The sequence below is a fragment of the Rhinolophus sinicus genome, chromosome 3 (genome assembly GCF_057876585.1).
Source record: "Rhinolophus sinicus isolate RSI-liver-muscle chromosome 3, RSI-T2T, whole genome shotgun sequence".
NCBI classification, from domain to species: Eukaryota; Metazoa; Chordata; class Mammalia; order Chiroptera; family Rhinolophidae; genus Rhinolophus; species Rhinolophus sinicus.
The window spans coordinates 14579564-14602832 of NC_142503.1; the positions used below are offsets into that span (position 1 = coordinate 14579564).

Sequence of the window (23269 nt, forward strand, 5' to 3'; positions counted from 1 at the left end):
GATAGTTTACTATTTTTTATGTTAAGTTTAAAAAATGGCAGTTTTTTCTCAGTGATGGGATCATGGGCTAATTTGACATATTTGTTTTCATTTTCTATAAATTTCTATATTAAAATATAATAGGTATTACTAAATATTTTAATTCAGTCATGGTTTTGCAGACATGAGCAAATTTTAAAACTTTACAAACTGAAAAGGATAGAGCAGGCTACCATTTCTTGATGAAACTAAAGCTCTTTTGGTAAAGGAAAACATAACAATCCCCCTTAACATTTTTTTCTTACATTTCTCAATTAATTGAAGGAAAATGTTTAAACAGTCATAAGTCTATCTTCCACTTCCTAGGTCCTTTTATTCATTCACTCATTAATTTGTTCATTCATCTATTTTTCCTTTATACACTTATTAAATAGACATATATTAAGTATATACCTTGTCTCAGCCAATGTGTTACGTGATAAGCATACAAACATGAATCAAGTATAAAGTTTATGCCTCTTAAGAAGCATAAAGGATGCAGTCATTTAAACTAAAATATATACAAAGTCTAATAAACCCTGTAATAGAAGTATGCTAATTAGAGGAGTGGGATAGGAGAAAGTAAGATATCTAAATCTCCTTTAAGCTGATGTCAGGAAAATCTTAGCAAAGAGGATGCACTTCAATACAGTACTTTAACAATTATGGTAAATGACTAGTGTATCGATTGAGTGAATCATAAGCAAAGGAAATTAAAAGCATAGCCATGCAGGATTAAAATGGCCTAGGAGAGAGTAACATCAGCAAGACGGCAGTATAGGAGTTTGTGGAACACGTGTAAGTTCTATAAATCGTATGAAACAAAGGTGCACAGCAGAGAACTATTACAGAATAGGAGAAGTCCTGAAGGTCAGGTCATGAAGATGTAATATGAAGGAGGCATTATTCTAGAAAAGTTGAAGCATTTAATAAACTAGAAAATATGATTCAAAATTTGACAAGGCATTAACTTTAGTTATCGCCAACTATATTTTCCCTCTAATTATTGTTGTTTCCCTCTGAACCTTTTCCTATTACTTCTCATAAGTATTCTGTTTTTAAGATGCCAGAAAGTAGAATCCTTCTTTTCTTTCTTTTGTTTTTTAATTTCCTTCTCTTCTTCCACCAGGAACAAGTGAGTTAGTAAAAATTCTTTGAAAAATTCTGGGCTATTTTGAGATATCTACCTAATTGAAAATGTATATACATTCTAGTCTATTACATTTCCAAATACATACAGATATACTTTTAATCTTAGTAGATGGGCACAATGATATATGTTGATACCTGTTCGCTGTTTATAAAAATGAAACCCAGAACCAACATAATTAACCCTTAATAAGGATATGAGTAAATAAATCTCAGTATGCCCATGTTATAGAAAAGTATATAGCCCTCTAAAAAAAAAAAAAAATGACTTAGCTGAATATATACTGAAACAGATAAAAAAAGAGCATCATGTAAATATATTTATAGCTTAACAAGAGTCATGTTAAAATAATAAATTATATATATGTATAATTGACATATCTTCTGTACAAATATAACATCATAGATAAAGACTTGGAATATATAGTACATAAAGAGTAGGACAAATTAGCTTTACTTTTAGTTTCCTATATTCTGAATACTTGAATTTCTCAAAGAATACATCATAATTACATTTTTTTACATGCCAATGAGTTAATAAGTACAAGTGTCTACTTAGGACTTAATAGAAACTTTTGGCAAAATATAATAAGTACAAGTGTCTACTTAGGACTTAATAGAAACTTTGGCAAAATATATATTTAAATGAGTTTTCATACACAACATGTCACAATTAAATTTAACATGATTTTTTTCCAATTTATTTCATTGAATAAAATACTTCTTAATTTATTTCTCATTTGTATAAAATGTGCAACAACAGGCATAGACAGCTATATTTAATGCAAAATGGAAAAATAATTTAAAAGTAAGTTTGTGCTTTGAACTATATAACTTTACTAACAATTGTCACCCCAATAAAGTTTAATTAAAGAAAAAAAGAACTCTGAAAACCTGAATACCTATTCAACTATTAATTCTAAGTACTTATGAAACTTTTTTCTACTTTGTTCATGTTTGTTAGTTTTTATTTAATGAACACATTTTTCCTTTCTTCCAAATAATTAAAAATGACTCAGAAAATGTATTGGAAAAAAAAAATGATGCCATGTGTACTCATGCTAAATAAAAATATAGAAAGCTATGTAAAGAACTATGATTTATTGAAAGTAAGTCTCAAATTTCAAAAACAGGCCAAACTTCCTTAGGACTTTGGATATCATCCTGGAGGGCGTGCAAGCTTGCTTTTGCTTAAAATGTATTAATTTTGTTGTCATTTATTTTGAGCAAAAATAAAACCTTTACAATTTATATTTATTTGACATAAATGTAAGAATAATACTACATCTTTTTCACATGCAAAAATCTCTTGTCACGTATACTTCATTTAACTTGTGAAGTTTACAGCTATTTCACAAAAGTGATTGGTTATAAAAACTCACCCCACAGCCAGACATACCCTTGAGAATAAATAAGCTGTAGGAAACTGCTTTAATATCTAATTAATCTATTTTTCTTCAGAGAGTGATCTATATAAATCTGATTATATTCTGTTACTTCATGTAGTACCGTATAAAGTTCACCACATTACTAGGCAATCCAAATGTAATAGTGAAAAAAATCTTTATACTTACGTTTGGACAATATCTCTCTCTCTCTCGCTCTCTTTCTTCCTCTCTTTCCCTCTTCCTCCCTTTCTTCCTATCTATATCTCTCTTTTGCTATCCTTTATACTTATTTCAAAAAAAAAAAAAAAAAAAAAAGAATCATCTGAGAATGCAACTTGAATTCCAGAATTCTCTGTAAACCATTTTTAAACCTATGTTTGAACTTGAAATATATTATGCTCATGAGAGTCACAGACTTCCTATTTGTAAATGTTCCCTTCACGTCAAAAAGGATTTAAGTTTTGAAATGCACTTTAGTACATCTATTTTAATATTCACTGCTGCCTGCAAGCTAGCTGCAAGTTATTTTAGTTACCAGAAGCTGCACTAATCAATATTGTTCTATGACTATTTGCGGGTAAAATTTTCAGGTAACTGACTCCAGACAAAGACAAGCTTTAGGATGGCAACACAATCCCTAAGAGGAAAATGTGAAATAACCTAATTATCTAAATATCAATGCACCTTCCGTGACAATTTTTGAAAAAAGGCAATTGCTTTGAGATTTTTCAGCATTTATATAAATTAAAAAAAAAAAAAAAAATCAGATGAGTCATTTTAACCGAAATGCATACTTAAATCAATAAAATTATTATTCATTATATGAATTATTTGAGAGCTCAGATATTTCAAATTATGAATAATTTGTCAATTTATGCCTAAAATCAAACTGGAAAAACATTACTGGTCATTCTCATTAAGAAACTTGACTAAAAGTGTATTCCACTAAATGAAGCTTAAATTAGTGATATTGTACTTAGTAAATGTAGTTGAGTTCAAAGAACTTTTAGACTATATATTTGGCAAATGGTTGGTGTCCTTTGACTTCAAAGTAAGACAAAAATTAAATGACACGACACTTAGTAGAAAGAGTATTATGTGGAAAGTCTCCACATGGAATCAGGATGAACAGTGTAACCATCCTCAAATGTCAATGTGGAGACTGATGTGGCCAGTTTCATCTCCTAATTTAGCTTCATTGTTGAATGGAAGAATATTTTATTTTCAAATATGGAATCTGAATAATGTCTGTATGGTAGATAGAATAATGAATCCTCCAAATGTCCACAATCTAATCCCTAAATGCTATTAATATGGTACTTAAGGTGCTAAAAAGGATATTGGAAATGTAACTATTCAGGGATCTTGACATGGGAAGATGAACTTAGATTATCTGAGTGGGCCCAATATAATCGCAAGGGTCCTTATATGAGTAAGAATGAGGGTTAGAATGACAGAGGGGATGAGTGACATGGGAGCAGAGGTTGAAGTGATGTGATTCCAAGATGGAGAAAGGGGGAATAAACAAGGAATGTAGGTGGCCTTTTGGAGGTAGAAAGGCAAATAAATAGATTGTCTTCTAGATCCTCTAGAAGCAAAGCAGTTTATGATTTTAGCCTTTAAGTCCATTTAAAACATTTTACCTGCAGTACTATAATAAATGTGTGCTGTTTTAATCTACTACGTTTGTGATAATGTGTTGTAGTTAGGAAAGGAGTAGATCTAGATTTTCTGGTTTTCTGCCTAGGTTTTTATACATTTGATTATACAGAACTAGTTTATATTATTTTTTTCTCATAATTCATATTTTATTAAGAGAAATTGCAAGATTATATGTATCCTTATATGTATATAATCACGTATGAATGCATATATATACATACACACAACACTCAGAATTCTAAAACATTTTACATCATGACACTAGCAATATGACTCTCATTTCTTTATGTTTAATGATATATTTTTGTAAGATTATGTACAGTCCATTTGTGAGTTGCTACACAAGCTTGCAAACTACACAAGAGTAGTGGAAAAAATCCCCAAACAAAGTCAAACCTCCAGATGACCCTTTAGTGAGTTAGTGGGCAATACATGAGCAGAGCAGAGAGAGTCCATACGTTCCCAAACATAATTTTCTTTTTTTTTTCTATTTAGACCTACAGGAAAAAAAACACAAAAAAAAAAAACAGAGCTGACAACATAAAATTAAGTAAGTGTATTTACATAATAGTTAATTTATTCTTAAAATGTATGTGACCAAGGCAAGATGAAAAGCTCACAGTGAGCATCTATCAAAGGATGAAACTAGATATGCCTAGATTCAAATTTTAAAAGTAATTTCTCAAATTTCCAATCAAGATGGCAGAGTAGGTAAATGCTGTGCACGCCTCTTCTCAGGATCACATCAATTACAACTAAACCACAGAACAACCATTATTGAGAATCACCTGAAGTCTAGCTGAACCAAAGCCCTATAACTATAGACACATAGAGGAAGAAAACTCGAGATGAGTAGGAGGGGCAGAAACATGGAACAGTGTGATACCACACCCATATGTGACCATTAAAAATTTGGAGGGATATCTCAGCTGTGGAAGTCCTCCCCTGAGGAGCAAGGAGTCCCAGCCCAGGGTTTCAGTGCCAGGAAGAGCAGTCCCTAAAATTTCTGCCTAGGAAAACCCACGGAGATTGTGGCTGAGTGTGACAGAGGGTGGATGCACTCCCAGATGCTCCTCTTAAAAGGACTCTGCAAAGACTAACTCACCAGCAGAACCAGTGGCTCTAAGCGCCAATGCTGAGGCAGTAGCTCAAAACGTTCCAGGAACATAGAGGGATGGACTGAATTGTTTAAATACAGGGTGAAGGCTGGAAGGGCAGCTTTCTTCCAGACGGAGAAGCTGGCAGAAGCCATTATTTATTTGTTGAGCCCTCCGCCTCCCTATGTGCAGCTGTAGGCAGATGCAGGCAAACAGAATATGTGAGTTTCCATTAAATTGCCTACCACCTTTGGTCTTCCTTGCCCTAGTGATTCCCTGACATGATGTCCCATCAACTTTTAGGCATACACAAGCAACTTCCAATGGCTTTTCTTTGGCTCATGTTGCGACTTTCCATACAAACAACCTACCTTAGCTCATGCTACAGACTTTAACAAAAATCTCTCACAGGTTCACAAAACCCAAACAAGCAGCATCTGGTTTTGGCATGTCTCATACCTCTGGCTGGGCATCGCATCCCTAAGCCCAGAACTAGGGACAGCTGGCCTAAGTTCACAGATGGGCCTCTCAAGGCACTTTTGAGCCCAGTGCAGGTGCCAGCTGTCTGTGAATTGCTTTGTGGCTCATACCAGGTAACCCTGGGCAGAGCACAGGCTGCGGCTAAATTGATCTATGTCATATCTCCTCCCATGAGGCCTGGTGGCCAGCTTCAGACCAAGCCAGAGTGTCCCCTGGCCATGTCCAAGGATGATACACACACAGGGCAGACGGGGCAGACACCAGAGCCCCAATAAAGTGAACCCTGCTCTGTAGACTTAGACCTTGCACCACAGCTCCTCCAGTGTAGTCACTGCCAGCCCTCACAACCAATCAGCCTGAGGGTCAATCCCTCTCATTGATGTGCAAACAACAACCAAGACTCAACTACAACAGGAGGGCACACACAACCCACACAAGGGACACACCTGAAGCACCTGGTTCTGGTGACCAGGGTGACTGCACCCCTGGTTTCCAGAGGAAACCTACTACATAAAGCCACTATACTAAGGCAAGGAGGCATATTGGACCTACCCAATACAAGGAACAAACACAGGGAGGTAGCCAAAATGAGGAGACAAATAAAAATGTTCCAAATAAAGGAACAGAACAAACTTCCAGAAAAAAGAAAAAAGAAAAAAAAAAAAAAGAAGAAATTGGGGATGAGCATCTTCTATATGCAGAGTTCCAAACACTGGTTATAAAGATGCTCAGTGATCTCAGGGAAAAGTTCAAAGATATAGGAAACATAAAAATGGAGATAGAAAACATAAAAGAAAAAAAAAAACAGTCAGAGATAAAGAATACAATAACTGAAGTGAAGAACAAATTAGAGGTGATCAACAGTAACTTAGATGAAGTGAGGACTAAATCAGCAATTTAGAAGATAAGGTAGCAGAAAACTCCCAATCGGAGCAGAAAAGAAAAGAAAAAAAAAAAAAAAAAAAAACATGAGGAGAGTTTAAGGGCCCTCTGAGACAATACCAAGTGTACCAATGATTGCATCATTGGGTTGCCAGAGGAGAAGAGAGAGAGGAAGGAATTGAAAATCTATTTCAAAAAAAAAAATAATAATAATAGTAATTACTGAAAACTTCCCTAACCTGGTGAAGGAAATAGATCTACAAGCCCAAGAAGCACAGAGAGTCCCAAATAAAATGAACCTAAACAGGCCCACACCAAGACACAACATAATTAAAATGTGAAAGGTTGAAGGCAAAGATAGACACTTAAAAGTAGCAAGAGAAAAACAGTTATTTACCTACAAGAGAACTCCCATAAGACAATCAGCTAATTTCTCAACAGAAACTTTGCAGGTCAGAAGGGATTGACAGGAAATACTCAAAGTGATGAAAAGAAAGGACTTATAGGAAAGATTACTCTACCCAGCAAAGCTATCATTTAGAAACAAAGAACAGATAAAGAGCTTCCAAGACAAGAAAAAAGGTAAAGGACTTCATTACCACCAAACCAGTATTAGATGGTATGTTAGAGGGATTTCTTTAAGAATATCTTTATCTATCTATATCTATATCTATCTATCTATCTATCTATCTATCTATCTATCTATCTATATATATATATATCTATATCAATAAATAGATATAGATATAGATATAGATATAGACATAGACATAGGTATAGATATAGATATAGATATAGATATAGATATAGATATAGATATATACCGTGTTTCCCCCAAAGTAAGACCCAGCCATACTATCAGCTCTAATGTGTCTTTTGGAGCAAAAATTAATATAAGATCTGGTATTATAGTATATTATATTAATTATATAAGACCCGGTCTTATTTTACTATAAGATTACTATATTAATTTTTGCTCCAAAAGATACATTAGAATTGATGGTCCTGCTATGCCTTTTTTTGGGGAAACACAGTATATATATATATATATATGAATGAAGATGGCAAAAAAGTACAGTTCTATCAACAGTTACTTTCAATGCAAATGGACTAAATGTTCCAATAAAAAGATTGGGTGACTGAATGGATAAGAAAACTAGACCCTTACATATGCTGCCTACAAGAGACTCACTTCATATCAAAAGACACACACAGGGTGAAAGTAAAGATATTGGAAAAAGATATTTCATGAAAATGGGAACAAAACAAAACAGAAAGCTGTGACAGTAGCAATACTTATACCAGATGAAATGCACTTTAAAACAAAGGCTATAACAAGTGACAATGAAGAACCCAGTAATCCCATTTCTAGGTAATTATCCAAAGAAACCCAAAATGCAACTTGAGGTGATGTGTGCATCCATATGTTCACTGCAGCACTGTTTACAATTGCCAAGATATGGAGGCAGCCTGAGTGTCTGTCGATGGAAGAACAGATAAAGAGTAGGTGGTACATATATACAATGTAATATTGTGTGGCCATGGAAGGGAATGCATTCTTACCATCTGCTGCAACATGGATGGACCAGGAGGGTATTTTGCTGAGTGAAGTATGGCAGACAGCGAAAGACAGATGCAATGTGATTTTGCTTATATATGTAATCTAAAGAACAAAATAAATAAACAGAAACAACTCATAGATACGGAAAACATTTTGGTGGTTTCCAGATGGGAGGGTGGTTGGGTGTGTAGGTGAAAAAGGTGAAGGGATTAAGAACTATAAAGTGGTCTTTACACAATAGTCATGGACATGTAGGGTATAGCCTACTGAATATAGTCAATAATATTTTAATAACTATATATGGCATCAGATAGGTACTAGATTTACTAGGATGATAGATTGTTGGGGGGTTTGGGGATAGGATGAAAAAGGTGAAGGCATTGATAAGTATAAATTAGTAGTTACAAAACAGTCATAAGCATAAAAGTAAAGCATATTGAATATAATCAATAATATGGTCATAACTATTTATAGTAACAGGTGGGTACTAGACTAGTTCAGGGGGGTCATTTCTTACATTATATAAATGCCCAACCACTATGCTATACACCTGAAATTAATATAAAATAATATTGTATGCCAACTGTAATTGATAAATTTAAAAAGTGAGGAAAAGGTGAAGGGGAATAAGAGGTCCAAATTTCCAGGTATAAAACAAATAAGTCATGGGATGTAACGTACAATATAGGGAATATAGTCAATAATATTGTGATAGTGTGGTACAGTGTCAGATGGCTGCTGGACTTACATGGTGATCACTTCTTTAGGTATGTAAATGTTGAATAACTATGGTATACCTCTGAAACCAATGTAATAGTGTATATTAGCTATATTTTTAATAAAAACCTAAAAAATAAAATTAAATCAGTTTCTCATCAAATCATCTTTTCTTCATACCACTTGATAATCACCTTGATTCACCATGGCAGGAGCAGAAGTAAAATGTGCGGTATCAAACACATCTACTTTGAAATATTTAATTCCAGTTTGAAATGGAGCTTTATATTGTGTCTGTCATACATCCATGTATTCTTCTCTTCCAGATGACAATGATTGCAAAGGAGAGCTTGCTTTGACATCTAATGGCAGGAGGACAGTACGCTGCCATCCTTCTGTGGACATTCTGTATGAACACACAGAACCTTGGCCAGATCTTGTGCATGATCATTAAGAACAGGGACCAAGTGCTGAACACCAGACTGGAAGGAAAAGGTGAACACTGAGCAAACCCCATGATACAACAACTTAGCACAATGTTCTTTCCTGCTGAGCACTGTTGGTATCCTCATGGATAGTATCATGGACATAGTAAGAAACTGAATCCTCCAAGACAGATGATATTGAGGTTTTCGGAAATTAAAGAGAAACATTTGTTTCATTTACCATTTGAAAAAATGCAGTCAGGCATATTTGTTAATATGGTATATCATAAAATAATAATAAAATGTATTTTCATCTAAAAAATATATATGCAAGCAATTGTTGACATATGTTTAAAATCCAAAGTTTTTTTTCCCAGATGGTACTGTGTGTGTGAGTGTGTGAGTGTGTGTGTGTGTGTGTGTCTGTGTGTGTGTGTCTGTGTGTGTGTGTCTGTGTGTTGTATGGTCCTTTTTCCTAATTATTGGTGTGTAGGAACAACATAGCAACGTAAATTTTTAATCAATTAAAGTTTTGTCTTAACCAAAACACCCTAGTCAATGCCAACACACAAAAGGTTCCCTGAGGGCTATGCCATTGCTTTAGAATTGCATATTGATAGTCTACAGTGCTGCTATTTCACTCACTAGTGCAGCATCTCAAGAATGGACTGTTCTTCAACTGACAGAGCACAGACACAATTAAAGAAATAGAAAATGAGAGTCTGTAGGAAAATACTGTAGTGTTTCAGGATAAAATGGTTCAGAATTTAATAATTCACTGCAGATTATTTTTCTTAACCATTGCCTTATAAATTTGGTAGTTTTCTAAAGAGAAGTTTCATTTGCAAATTAGCAGAACAGCAAGAAACATTCCATGGCCCAGTGAAAAATTAAAATATAGGATACCTTGTTCAAAGTATTAAAAACTCCATGATGGTGACAGCAGAGATTTAACCAAATGCAAAGCCCTTGTATTACAGGACCTTGAACAAATGCACAGGTCCAACATCCATAAATGCAGCCCTGAAAATAAGTTAGTTATAAAACAAAATTTTAAGGATCCAAATCCATACTTTTATACATAACAGCATACTTATCTGTATCAGTAAATATGTCTACATGCAATCTCAGAATTGCATTTTTGAGGGATCTCTAAAGATTATCCAGTCCAACCTTGTCTTCTTACAAAGGAGAAAACTAAACCACGTGGCACTATAATTATGTCAGTAGTTTATATTGCAAATACAAGTAACATTATTCTAAACATATTTATGCATTTTTCCTGACTGCCAGTTTAGTGCCTGTACTATGGCAGAAGAACTCCCGGCTTTATGTCACTAGGAAATTGAACTGCATATTTCCGCTCTAATTCAATGTTTGAAATAGTGTTTAAATAGATAGGTTCATGCTGTGTTCAGCAGAATAAAGAATATTAATGACATAAAGTGAGTACAAGAATTTTGAAGGACTGAGTGAACTGATGATTGTTATGTAATACAGAAAAAAATAGAAGTAAAGGAATTATATAATTTGTTGTCAAAACTGGGACACATTTGAGAGTTAATGAGACAATAATGGACTGGGAAAACAATGAAAATAGTATTCCATCATAGTGCAACAATGCTTTTAAAAACACATTAGTTTGTGTATTATTTATATTATTCATTATAATTATATATACATTATGTTTTTTAATTGTACTAATTCCCTTATGGTTTGGAATCTACAGATTTAGTATTTGTATGGACAATTCACACTGCATTTACTAAATTTAGGAATAAAACATAGGTATTAAATAAACTGTGTTCCTTAGAAGCTTGATAGAAATCACAACATGATGTACCAGAAAGCTATAAAAAACATTTATAAGCAAATAGACAACAATTACAAGGTACAATTGAGACGTGGGACTGCATTCTGAAACCTTGTGTGTTGCTTGTAACTACTGTAGCATTTGTCTACTTTTTTATGGAAAAACAAGAGAGATTTTAGTATGGGACAAACAACTAATGTTCTGAAGGAAAAAGAGACCAGTAATTAATTGAATTGATGTTTGGCTTGTTTCTAGCTTTTATTCTCTGGGCACGATTTGATTCTGATTGTGAGCAGAGTTTATCCTCTATTAAACACAAACAGGAGAATAGCAGGAATTTATAAGAGCGAGAGGAAAGCTGTATGAGTGACAGGATTTGTTTGGGAGAAGTACATGCCCCCGGAGATAACAACCCAATTCGTGTTACTGAGTAGAGTGGTTACGAAGTGTTACCTTGTGACATTCATATCCATGTACGTTAGTGCAGATAGGATGGCTGAGAGCACTAATTTTTCAGTTCCTGCTATTTTCAGTTATTATGTTACATTTTATATTGATTTCTTTAATCCACATACAGCAATATGTATCCCCATTTTACGAATGAGAAAATAGGTGCTTACAAAGGTCAAATCACTTACCTATGGTCATTCAGGTGGAAATTAATGCCAATATTTTTTACATAAAATAGAGGTTCCATAATGAGTTCTAAAATAAAATTAATTAGAAAAAGACAAATGGCCCAATATATAAAATGTACTAAGTATATGAATTAGCAAAGATTCCGAAACTTAGTAATGCAGAGGGAAGTTATTTGAACTACATGTCCCACAGAAATCAACCAAAAATGTCAGTTATGACACATTTTAAATAACCTTTTAAAAGCATTGAGAGTTTACAAAATAGATATTTTCAATTTTTCTATTTAATTATACTATTGACTTTTTTAGCCTTTTTGTGTTTATTGTTGTTGGTAGACATTCTTGGATATCCATATTGAAATTTTTCATCAAAATTTGGAAACAGTGGCAATTATTTCTTCAAATATATTTTTATGTTCCATTTTCTATCACATCCTACTTGGACTCTAATTATACCGATGTTTGATGGCTTGATATCATCCCATGTCACTCAACCTCTCAGTCAATCATTTTCCTCTTTTATTGGAGATTGGATAATTTCAAAGACTGTTTTCAATGTCACTTGTCTTTTTTGTAATGGTTGCAATCTGCTGTGCAGCTCTTCCAGTGAATTGTTAATTGCATATGTTGCATTTGTTACTTCGAGTATATCTGTTATTAATAATTTCATATTTTGTTCCATCATCATTACAATCTTTTCCATTAGTCTTTAAATATATTGACAATAGATATCTATTTTCAACACTTGAGTCATTGTGATGTCTATTGTTACGGACTGGGTTTTTTTTCTTGATTATTGATCCAATGTTTCTGTTTCTTAGCATAACTTGCATTTCTTTTTACCACATACTACAAATTTTGTAGAAAATCTGGATGTTGTCTACTGGTAAGTGCCTTAAGATAGTTCTTTGAGGGCAGTTAAATTATTGGCAAATTCCTTTGATCTTGTCAACCCTAGTTTAGGTCTTTATTGAGGAAAGTCTCTTTCATTTTTGTGCTTAGATATAAGGCATAGCTTTTACTGAAGGAAATGGCGCTTACTCTTATCGCATAGCCTTTTTGGCGCCTTACATACATGTCTGAGATGCCTGGTGCAACATCTCCCAGTGACTAGTCAATAACATCATCTCCCTGCTCTGTGTTATCACCAGTATTTGAACCCCACAGTGTCTGCTTTCAGCAGAGCTTACGGGGACAAACTGGTCATACGTAGCACAGCTTTTGTTGAAAACCCATGCTAAACCCTTACTCTGACTTTTGCAATACTTCCCTATGCTTCTCCTTCTAGCCATTTCAGCAAATCACAGTCACTTCAGCAACTGCACTCTTTAATCTCTACCTTTCAACTCATTATTCTCAGAACCCACTTCCTTGTACCATGATAGGAAAAGAACCCCTATTCAGCGAGTCCAGATAAACGTGGGGTTTGTCTCATGTCTTTCCCTGCTCTCGAGGATGACAAGCTTGTACTACTTGTCACATACATGGAAACTGTCACTTCATATATGTTGTCAGGTTTTATAGTTGTTTATGGTGAAAAGACCAGCCTGATACCAAAAATTCCATTATGGCCAAAACCAGAAGTCCCTCTGACATGATTTATGTTCTTTAGAAATTTCTTACTCTTTGGTCTGCTAGTAGAACACTTCCCAGCTTCCTGTAGTTATTTCATATAAGTATTATATTCTGTTATTTCAAAGATATTTTTAAACAAAGAAGAAATAAATGTGGTTATTCAGTCCATGTTCAACAATTTGAACCACAAGACATTATTCTAACATCCAGTAGACATATTTTAGCATGGTATTTGTCTTATATTTTATACCTATCATATCTCATTTCCTGTGTTCTGAGTCCTTAATCAAATATTTTGGATAAATGGCACTTCACAAAATACATATATTTTATATGTAAAATATATAAAAACAATATATAATATATATTTATCATATAATATGTAATATATTTACATATAAATTATATATATATATATATATTTTTGAAGGATATGTTTCTAGAAATGTTATTCTTATGTGATTTACCAAGAACAATTACAAAGATGAAGATAGAAAAGAAAAGCAATTGAACATCCTTATCTTTCCAAATCTGAAACCCTACAGTAGAAAAAGCTGCTGAAGAAAGGAAGGAAGAAATGACTAGTCCTTCTAGGGTTTAGGTTATTTTTGTTTGTTTGTTTTTTACAAATGGTATCTCTCTCAATAAAACAACACTATTGGTGGCAAACAATACCCTTACCATCTAAACTTTACGAAAAGGAAACACCTTTATAAACTCTCTCCCATATTTCATCAAATTTTGAATTCAGAACTTTGGTACTCCAGGAACCATTTTGTTTTCCCTATACTAGTCTACCTTTTTAGAATTAAGGCACTTTTTTTTTTTTTTTTTTTTTTTTTTTTTAATCAGTGGTTCACAAACACTCTCTTAGCTTTGCTCTAGTCAATTGTACTACTCTTTTCTAGATACTTTCCACAAGTTATTTTCATGAGAAATAAATGTATGGACTCAAAAAATAATCTTTAAGTCTCCTTTCTTCTTCTATTTAAAATACCAAATGATATTTTTACTACTGTATAAAAACATTCTGAACTATTTAACTCTAACAGTTCTTCCAGGTTAAGAAGCATTAAACATGCTTTTGTTATTAAAATTAACATATGAAGACATCTTGGTGATTGGGGGCTCTCTTACAGTTCAGGTGACACACAAATCATACTTTAAAAAATACAAAAGAGAATTTCTATACATTTTATTTAAACAACCTTTTGTACAAAGTTGAGACTTATTAGAAAATGAAACTTTTATAATCTTTTTTGTATTTCCGATGTTTAGAATTCTTTGTTAGTTTTGGTATGTAGCACATTATATTTTTTAAAGAATCAGGAATTAGAAATATATATAGTAAAAATTTACATGACCTTGTGTAATACTAGAATATCCAATGTGACGAACCATGCAGAAATGAATATAATAAAAGGGAAATCAGTTTAAATAATAAGTAAATATATTTGACAATGGAAATATAAACATAATCATACGAGTGAGTTGTTCCTAATTGAAGCCTCTAACTAAAGAGGCACTTAATATTAGTTATCAAAATATTACTTCTATAAAGATGACAAATTCTTTCAGAAATGGCAGTTATGTTTTTTAAAAGATTTGGGAACATGGAAGAGTTTTCTCCTCTTCCAGTGCAGTTCCTACTAAATTCTTGTGATAACAATGTTTTCAGTATAAATCATTTCACTGTCAAACAGCGTATACTTGACTAACACAGGCAAAAAGAGAAGAAAAAGGGCATGGGACAAATTCTTTCGATATTCAGTCTGCCACCAATTGCTTTCTTGTGTAATTTGAAATGTGCAGTAGCTAATCATATTTTGGCACTTTCTTACCATCAAAGCATTTCATGAAATTGTCCTATTATGATGTTTTTCTCAGAGGCAAAATTAACACGGATGACAGTTTAATTGACATATTTTTTTTCTTCAAGTACCATGGCCGATTAAACAAATTGTACCATATTTAGATTTTCACTTTTTAAAAAATTATTTATAAAATTGCAGCTTCTGATTTTCATATTTTCAAGCTTCAGTTTTTTGTTTAGAATTGAAAATAGTAAAAACCTTGATAAACTCATCCTGACCTTACTTTCTGAAGAAGTTTACTGTAACAGTTCCTGGGTAGTACTCGTTAATATTGGTGGTTTTTTTTTAATTGGCTTTCAGTAGTTTTCAATTTCTCTTTCACCATGTATATCTTAGGGAGGCAAAGAAGTTATGAATCCGACAAATCATATGGGGAAGAAATGTTTCAACCCAATCTGGACGTTATCCTCTTTCAAACTTCTTAGTTTTAAACTTTTACTCTTGATTTATATACATATACATATACATGCATATATATATATATATATATATATATATATATATATATATATGGAAAAATAATTCTTTCAGTCATTATACTATGTATATAGTTGCATTAATGAGTGAAAAAAGAATTGCTTTTGCAGGTGAATTAAAAATACAAAACAAACTTTATCATAAAGCTTTAGTACTTTAAGACGGTGCTTAAATGATTTCAATAAAGTCAACCTACTCCTTTCAGCATGGACTAAATAGAACATCTGATTTTATAGCACATGGTAGTGTGAGACTTGTTTACATTCTTCATTTTATCTCTTATCTTTCCTTCCTTCCTTCCTTCCTTCCTTCCTTCCTTCCTTCCTTCCAAGTATTTTCTAGAGTAAACACTCTTCTTCATAGGTGTACTTAAAATGTTGACCTTATGTTAATGTCCTCTCTGATACTCAATCCACTATCCCATTTCTGAACAAACTTTCATTTAAAGGACTGATATTAAACACTTTAGCATTGTATGACATATGGTCTGTGTTGTCACTTCTGCCATTATAGTGTGAAAGCAGGCATAGACAAGATAAATGCATGAGTGTGAATGTTTTCCAACAAAAAACTGGTGATGTGCTGGATTTAGTCCACAGAACAAAGTTTGCTTCCCTTGCAGTAGATCTCTGGGAAAGAAAGTGTCCTGAGGGGAGGGCTTTTGTCAGTTTATCTCAACGTTCTAACCTAAGTAACTAAAAGTTCCTGGTCCATACTAGGTATTCTGTAAATATTTGAATCTGCTAAACATACACCTATAATAAAACATTTGGCAAACTACAATATTATATTATTTGGAAAATACTTGGATGCTGTAGAAATCAAAGTTTTACTGAATAATTATTTTGCTTGATGATGAGTTACTATGACTAAGACGATAAAACTGATTCTTTTTTTTTTTTCCCCAGTTGACTCAGGTGCCACTACGGTTTTTATTGTGAATTTGGTTGAAATAAACAGATTTCCTGGGATAATTCCTAGATAGACTTTTATACAGTGACATGCTCTTCACTGTCTTTGAATTATATGTGCTTGTCACATTGAGTTATTTCCAGACATAGATTTCAAGTCCTTCATCATGTTTGGGTTAAAGAGCTCATTAACTTAGTAGTCCTGCCATCTTGTCTGTCTTTGAGCCTGCTCACTTGATGGAATATTTTCACCTTGATCGATGGGTATAATCCATCAGTGTCTGGTTGCTTGAAGTTATTTTCCTTAATGCTAAGCTTAGTGTATGCCAATCTTCATAGCTCAACACATAGCACAATGGAAAGCAGAGGCAAAAATTATTTTGGAAAATGTCAGCTGACATCCATGTGGAATACCCAGTACAAACAATTGAACCTCAGAGAACTCCTATTTCCAGCAGGGTTTTTTGTAGGTGCAACTGCTCTCCCTGATCACTTATCATAAAGCAAGAGACAGTTGGGCCAAGGTAGCCTTTTGCCTGCTGTTGTGTATAAAAACTAAACAGAATAGAGTAAATAAGGAAAAACAGTCCTGCAGCTGGAAGGCAACTTTCAAGAAAAATGATGTTCGCAGCTACCCTGCCAGTAGCTGGCAAAGCAGTTTTTACGAAACATATTTAATGTTTACAACCACTTGGAGGCTGGGGAAAGAGTAATACTTTGAAAATATGTTTAATGTTTTGAAGCACTCAGTGGCCAAAAAGCAACTCCTACTAACATATACTTAATGTTTAGAGTCATTTGGCTGTTCGGGAGAAAAAAAAAGAGGAACTTGTTAATTTTTAACATTTATTGCTGATCAGTGCCTGCTAAATCAGCGATCAATGCGGCGTGGTTTATGTTTGGGGACACACTGTGCTGCTACTAAAACAATTCATACACTTCTCTCTAAACCATACAAAAATTGTCGATATCACTACCTTTGCAATTGTAGCACTAATAGAATCATAGGGATCAAACAGAGGAATGAAATGCTCCCTGAACACACAGTCATAACATCTTATGGCCCTGAAAATAGTTCTACCACGCCGTGTGCTACAGACACTTCACTGCTGACACCGGCGGGATCACCAGGCCTTGCTCAGTTTCATCAAATGTGTTAAAGTGACTCAGTGGATTTCAAAGCAAATGTGGAATCTGATAATTGGTATTTGTTACAAATCAACAGCTTGTCTCCACACATTAAGGCAAAAGAGTACTCTATACCAAAGAAAATGTAAATTGGGATAGAAAGTCTGTTCGGTTTTTAAATAGACTAGGTATAGTTTGTAGAAAAGAAAAAAAAATACATATATATATATACATATATATATATATATATATATATATGTATATATATATATATTTTTTTTTTTTACATATATATATGTAAATATTGAGCTCATGTGTGAGAAGGAGTGACTATATGGGAAAAAAAAGGATTAAGATAATTAGCTGCGACCTCTTCAACTTCCGCTTTCTCCTGTGAGTTTCCCGAGAATGATCACCAAATTTTAACAGGCTCCTTCCCCATTTATTGATCACATTTTCCCAGGCATTGTGGCAAGTGTTGCACATAAATTTTCTCCTTTATTACTTGTAATAATTCTGGAAATAAGGTATTTTTATTCCTCATTTGCAGGTAAGGAAACTGAAGGGCAACACGGAAAAATAACCTATGCAAACGCTCAAAACTAGGAAATAATAGAACAGAGAACTGTACTCAACAAGTTCAACTCCCACAAACTGCATGATTAGAACATATTATCACAGAGTTCTGAGTTCCGTTCTCTTTCTCACTTTAGAACTCTTTAGGTTTTTTTTTTTGTTTGTTTGGTTGTTTGCTTTTTTTTTTCAATTGACTGTAAGAATAGAAAAGATATGACCCAGCATAGAAAAGAAGATTAAAAAATCAGTATTTTGGCAAAAAATAGATTCTGGCCTTATCAACCACTCTCTAGGTCATCTTTGGCATCTCATATAAAAGTGCGGACACAGCTCAACAAATTAAGAAGGAAAACAATGAATGAAAGACCCCTGATTTAACACTGTTAATGCCTGCGTAAAATACAACCCAGAGACAGTTACTCCCAGGAACACTCTAAGTCCCTTTATGAATCAAAGAGAACCTCTTCCTCTTTGATGATCTTCTAGAATAATTCAGTCCTCAAGCTTTGCTGGGGGAGAGGGGGGAGGTAGGCTTTTGTGCTGGCAGAGATGCTGGATGGAGAAGTTGGGGAGGAGCTGCGTTAGAGCAGAGCAAGGAATTGGATCCTGAGCAGAGGGATGAAGGTGACACACAGAAGGGCTGCCAGCGGGTATCAGAGATCCGTCCATGTGAGGAAGGCATCTGTGTGTGGGAAATACAGCCCAGAGTGGGAATCAGATCCCCAGTGAGTTGGGCAAAACCTCCACAGTGTAATAAAATGCAGTGGGAGCAGCCAGTGCAGATTGTCAAAGCTGAAATGGAGTTATCAAGGCATCTGCAAGAGGTCTGAATGGATGGTGGCAATGAAAAATTGGTTATAAACAGGGGCTTGATGAAATAAGAAAATATATTCAAGATAGCAAGAGCCCGATTTCTCACTCTTGGAAAAGAGAGTTATGGATTATAAAAGGGTTTAAGAAAAACTGGAGTAAATGATGGGGTTACACTAAAGTTGGAGGTATCAGTATGAAATCATGGTTTTCAATATATGGAAAAGGACATGGAAATAAACATTATACATGTATATATACATAGTAGATATATTCTTTGGTTGTGGCGACTGATTGGGTCTGGGAGCAATGACAGTCCAACAGCAATGAACACACATAATAACCAGATTTGGGCTTCTACATGTTATCCTTTTATTTAAAAGACTTCCTCAGAGAAATAGTTAATTCTAGATCTGGGGCAGGAAAAGTGCAAAACAAGCCCCAAACATAGTTTTCGGCCAAAAAGTAAGGAATGCTTTAAATAATTAAGGGGTAATACCTAAAGGACATACAATCAGTTTAAAAGAGCTTTCACAGGCCAAATCTAAAATAATGTCAATATTAAAATAAAGAATGATACTAATAGATTAGAACTGTTTTAATAGAGTAAGAAATCGTGAGATCACACTGATAAGAATTAAAAATATAGAATATTTGAAACTATGATGAAAACCAGGTTATTTCTCCAGTTTCAAAATACCACTTGCCAAAATATGTAATAATCACAAAGAGATAAAGATTAACTTTATAATAAAGTCATCATCTAATGTAAGGAAGATGAACCTCAGCTATGTGTAACTCAGATATTCACACCATTGCCTAATCCCTTTTCCTGGAGTGTGGAATAGGCTTATCAAGTTGATCCTAACAAAAAGAATATGACAGGATATCAATTCCAAGATGACAACTACATGAGTAGGCTGGGAAGTGCATCTTCCCACAGGTTCTGATGCAACCACCTTCCTGATTGCCAGCTTTAGTCTAAATCCATGAAAGACTTTGAAGGAGAGACACCCAGCTAAGCTGAGCCCATAATATGTAACTCAGATAAACCAATATATAATACATATTTGTAGTTTTGAGCCTCTAAATCCTGAGGCAATTTGTTGCCTAGTAGTATGAGATAATACCAATTGTGTACCTGGTATTGGGATGCTGCCATAACAAATACTTAAACCATGAGGATGTTTTTGCATTCAGACAGGGGTCTTTGAGGAGACTGTCAGAACAAAATGCCTTTAGCAAACCATTTATTGAATGTTGGACTCGGAATGTGCTGCATTTGAAGGTTTGCAGGAAAGTAAGAACATCATATTGGAAGCTATGGATGAAATATCATTATTATGGACTGACCAAAATTTTAGCAAAATTGTGGCTTGCATTTACTTGGACAATAGAAAATTGACCTAGTGACTTTTCAACAAAATGGATCTTGATGGTTTTAAAGATCCCTGGTCTTTCCAGATGGCAAATGATAGCAAAATAAGAAGAGGTTTCTAAGCATAAATTAAATCCAGGGCACACAGGAAAGCATGGTCAAAAGATAAAGCCATGGGAGTGCCAAAAACATTTTGCTAAGCTCTTAGAGAGATCAAGGATGGTCCATCAGCTTACTGTCTAGTCAGACAAATTCTTTCTGAATAGATTAATGGCATGTATGTCTCAAAGAGCCTCTCCAGTAAACAATAAGGATCCTAATTCATGTAAAGGCTTTGTCACTCTGGCATCTAAGTTGAATCCAAGGTAGAGAAGGATTTATTTTGAACGGACTGGTTGACTAATTCAGCAAACCCCGAGAAAAGGCATGGGGTACTCATATTACATATAAACTTCTTAAAAAATATTCTACATACAGAAACATCACAAGCATGGACTAAAGGAGGAGAAAAAAAGATTGTACAGTGAGAAGAGGCCGTTAGACACATTGAATTATAATGGTATGAAGCCAAATAATCAAGCTGCTTATTTGCAAGTACAAGCTATGTTTAATTGAGAAGGAAGGCTACCACTGAAGGTAGAACCAAGAGCACAGACAGTGGAACTGAGAGCCCGAGACAAATATTCCCAGGCCTTGAATCTGATCAAAGAACTTTCAACATTTACCAACTAGATTTCAGAAATGTGATGGGCCGGTAACTCTTTTATGTTGTGCATCCCACCCCCTTTTTGAACAGAAATTTCCATAGAAGTTATCTTATGCACATTTCACCACTGAATATTGTGTGTTGAGGGGTGGTAAAGAACTGGTCTCTTTAGTATCACAGGTCTACAGATCAAGAAGAATTTAATCCAAGGAGCCTTGTTTGCACCTTGATTTAAATGACAAGTTTCTGGACTTTGAACTTATGAAATAATAAGACAAAAATTTGAGCATCCTAGAAAGGCACTGAATAAATATTATATGACAGAGTAACATAAATAACTGGGGGCAGAAGTTGGACTGTTCTAAGCAGACAGTAAGAGGGCCCTCAATGATCTCAACTTCCTTGTATTCTTGGTTTTGTATAATCCTATTTCCCTGAATGTGGGCTGGACTTATTTCTAACAATTAGAAATATGGCAGAAGTGATGGGATGTCACTTTCATGATTAGGTTATAAATAGATTGTGGCTTTGATCAGAGATGTTTTCTCTCTCTCTAGCTCTCTTAGATTGATCACCCTGGGAAGCCAGCTGCCATGTTGTGAGGTAGTTCTGAAGAGAGGTCCATGCAGCAAGAGACTGGGGCCTGCCAACAACCACGTGAGTAAGCATGGAAACAAATCCCTACCTCCCTGCTATTAAGCCTTTAGATCAGGCCATAGCCCCAGCCAATAGCTTGGCTGCAACCTCTTGAGAGACCTTGAACCAGAGGTGCCCTTATAAGCTACTCCTGGATACCCATGTTTCTCTGATACAATAAGTGGTTGCTATTTCACACTGCTAAGTTTTGGTTTATATTTTATGCAACCATAGATAACTAATACCAAACCTTTATGAAGTAACAGAAATGAACATCATTATTAATGGGACAAATAAAAACCATGTTTCACTTGATAGGATCCAACCTTTGCGATGCACCTAACAAAGGTGCATATGCTGAATTAACATGTGAGGAAACATCAGAACTACCCACTGTAAGGGAGATTCTTTAAACAAAATGTCAAGAAATCTTCAAAACTGTTAGTCAAGAAAGTTAAGAAAAGGTGAGGAACTGTTCCAGATTGAAGGAAACAAAAGAGACCTGGAATTTAAATGCAATAGATGATGTTGATCTTGAAAGTGTTTTTATATAAGATATTATTGAATCAATTGATGAAGCCTGGATGGGATTTAAGTATTAATTTGCAATAATTCATTAGAGTAGATTTCCTGACTTTGATCCATGTGTTTTGATTATACAAGGATAATGTCTTTATTTGTAGAATGCAGCCAATTCTGTCTCTAACCTCCTGACAAAAACTTTGTTTATGGGACACAGAGGGAGACCGATGATAGTTTACCTGTTCCTACTGTGCCACTTGAGATGTTCCCTTTGGACAAGACTAGCACATGGGATAAGATAATATATCTGCTTTATCATTTTTGGTTTCTATCCCTATGTCACTTTTGTGAAAGCAAGAAAATGTGGAGATTTATACACATTTATGAATTATTATAATGATATAATACATTAATGTTAATATAGTCACAGCTTTCTATTTCCTTCTTAGAATTCTGCTAAGTATGACCATGTAGAAAATATTCTCTGTTTAATAACCTATTAAAAACGCTACCAAAAATTACATCTTAGCATTTATCCCCAAACTTCATGTAAAACAAAAGAGTTCATATTAAAAAAAAAAAAAAATAGGGGTGCATGTTAATAGAAGTTGTATTAAGCCAGCAGTGTAATTTCCTTTAAGTGTACCTTGTTTTATTTCACTTAAACTTTTTTTATGGCATTGGATAAAAGATGTGTACCTCTCAAAGTTTGTTTTAATTAGGGACACTCAATCTCAACTTAATATATTATAATATAATATAATATAATGTAATGTAATGTAATGTAATATAGTATAGTATAGTATAGTATAGTATAGTATAGTATAATATAATATAATATAATAT

The 23269-nt window shown here is 34.0% G+C and overlaps 1 protein-coding gene and 1 pseudogene across 5 annotated transcripts in view; one reads left to right on the forward strand and one right to left on the reverse strand.

The window, feature by feature from the left end:
* The window catches only part of CDH12 (cadherin 12), an 887545-nt gene that overhangs the window by 144838 nt on the left and 719438 nt on the right, over positions 1-23269 (reverse strand). The gene's annotated exons all lie outside the window — the stretch shown is intronic.
* Positions 9160-9674, forward strand: LOC109451419 (large ribosomal subunit protein mL42 pseudogene; annotated as a pseudogene).